Source organism: Pipistrellus hanaki (genome assembly GCF_964339955.1).
Source record: "Pipistrellus hanaki genome assembly, chromosome: 18".
NCBI lineage: Eukaryota > Metazoa > Chordata > Mammalia > Chiroptera > Vespertilionidae > Pipistrellus > Pipistrellus hanaki.
The window spans coordinates 16,313,053-16,315,667 of record NC_140520.1 but is presented as its reverse complement, the minus strand read 5'-3'; the positions used below and the strand labels follow the sequence as shown (position 1 = coordinate 16,315,667).

At 47.9% G+C, this 2,615-nt stretch overlaps 1 pseudogene across 1 annotated transcript; it reads left to right on the top strand.

Annotated features, from left to right (window-relative positions):
* Positions 1-1,053: 1,053 nt before the first annotated feature.
* On the top strand, positions 1,054-1,920 carry LOC311612319 (SAGA-associated factor 29-like; annotated as a pseudogene). Its single transcript has one exon. The product of its transcript is annotated as an SAGA-associated factor 29-like (transcript).
* The last annotated feature ends 695 nt before the right edge of the window (positions 1,921-2,615 follow it).

The window sequence follows — 2,615 nt, the reverse complement described above, 5'->3', positions numbered from 1 at the left end:
GAGCAATAGCCCCACAGAGGGTGGCCAGGCCTCCCTCTTTGGAGCAATCACAGAGCCCCCACAATTGATCACCCTGCTGCTGGTGGCCTGGCCCTCCCTCTGCAGGGTGATGGTGGGGTGATGGTGGGGCCCCTAGGCCAATTGCATTGCACCTGCCTTGGCTGGCCTGGTGCTAGTGTGTGTCATAGTGTAGTCGTCTGGACTGTTGTTCTGCTGTTCTGCCATTAGGTCGATTTGCATATTATACTTTTATGATATATACTAGTGACCCATTATGCACGGGACCCCTACTTCTCTCTCCTTCCCCCCAACCCCGTGTCATGGGACTACCCTGAGTCCCGGAGTCCTGCCCGCATGGCTGGTGCAACGCAGAATGGCCCTGGGTCCTGGAGTGCTGCCCCGATGCCCACCCTCACAGTCATATGCAGTGGCCTCTGGGCCCCGCTCCACAGCATGCAAGAGGGCCACAGAAACCCCGGGCAGAAGCTGCAGGAAGCATCTGCCATCCCGCCCCCATGGCCCCTCCCCTATTACAGTGTGAGGGTCAATTTTCATATTACCTGTTTATTATATAGGATATATCTACATATATACATATGTATTCAATTGAATATTAGCCATCCTTTAAAAAGAAGGAAATCCTGCCATATCTGACAACATGGATGAACCTGGAGGACATTATGCTTAGTGAAATATGCCAGTCACAAACGAACAAATACTGCATGAATCCACTTATGTTAAGTATCTAAAATAGTCAAATTCATAGAAACAGAGAGTAAGATGGTGGTTGCCAGGTGCTGGGGTGAAGTAGAGAGTTGCTGTGTGATTTCAGTTATGCCAGAAGAATGAGTTCCAACTCCATGCTGCGACTCAGCTATTAAAAGGATAAAAGCATTGTTCTAGAGGTGCCTCGAATCTTCAAACTCAAGCGAGTTATTATCTACAGACTTTGAAAAGCATTCGAGGGACACGCCTACACCCTCCCTCGAAACTTCCAGCATGCCATGCTTATCTCCTCCACTCCCCCGCCTGGGTATCGATGTCTTATGTACCATGGCCCTCGTGTTGGCTGATTCCTGCATCGCAGAACTTCTCACAGAGCTCCATCAGCTGATCAAACAAACGCAGGAAGAGCGTTCACGGAGTGAGCACAACTTAGTGAACATCCAGAAGTCCCATGAGGAGATGCAGACAGAGAACAAGATCTCTCCCTATTACTGGACAAAGCTGCATGGCCTCTATACAACTGCCAAAGCTGATGCAGAGGCCGAGTGCAACATCCTCTGGAAAGCCCTAGATAAGATTGCGGAAATCAAGTCTCTGTTGGAAGCGAGGCAGATCTCTGCCAAGATAGTGGACCTGTACAATGACTCAGAGCCCCCTTGGAAGACCATGCACAGAGGGGTGCTGATGACCCTGCTGTAGCAGTCAGCCACGACCCTGCCGCTGGGGATCAGGAAGCCTGGTAACAAGCCGCCCCCACTCTGCGGGACCATTCTGGCCTCTGGGGACTACGTGGCCAAACCTGGAAACAAGGTGGTTGCCCGGGTCAAGGCCATGGATGGGGATGAGCAGTGGATCCTGGCCAAGGTGGTCAGTAACAGCCATGCCACCAACAAGTATGAGGTTGATGACATTGATGAAGAAGGCAAAGAGAGACACACCCTGAGCCAGTGGCACATCATCCCACTGCTTCAGTGGAAGGCCAACCCTGAGACGGACCCAAAGCCTTATTCCAGAAGAAGCAGTTCGTGCTGACCCTGTATCTGCTTCTACTGTGCCCTGACCCTCACCCCCTACAACGGCCCCAGGATGACTATTCAGTCCTGTTTTAAGACACTTCCTATAGATGGTTACTCCTCTCCCCTCAATGTGGCCCATAGGTACATGGTGGCTTGTAAGGAGCCCAAGAAAAAGTGATGCAGGCTGGCAATCTCCTGCCACCTCAAGGGGTCATACAACAAAACATTATGAGATAAAATAATTTTTCTTCCCCTTTAAAAAAAAAGAATGTGTTCCAGAGATTGGCTGCTCAACATAGTGATAATACCATACTGTGCATTTGAAAATGTAAGAGGGTAGCCCTGGCCAGTGTGGCTCAGATTAGTTGGGTATCATCCTGTGTGCACCAAAAGGCTGCCAGTTCAACTCCCAGTCAGGGCACATGCCTGGGTTTTAGCAGGGGGTATGCAGGAGACAGCCAATGATGTTTTTTGCTCTCACTTCAATATTTCTCTCTCCCTCTCCCTAAAAATCAATTTAAAAATTTAGAAAGAAAATATAAGAGGGTATATATCATGTTGTCTTCTTATCACAATAAAAAACTAAGACATTTCCTTAAAAAAACAAAAAAACAAAACAAAAAAAAAAACTGGTTTGGCTCAATGGATAGAGCATCGGCCTGCAGACTGAAAGGTCCCAGGTTCGATTCCGGTCAAGGGCATGTACTTTGTTTGCAGGCACATCCCCACTGGGGGTGTGCAAGAGACAGCTGATCTATGATTCTCTCTCATCGATGTTTCTAACTCTCTGTCCTTCTCTCTTCCTCTCTGTAAAAAAATTAATAAAAATATATATTTAAAAAAAACTTTAGGTAATAAAAAATATGTACTGTA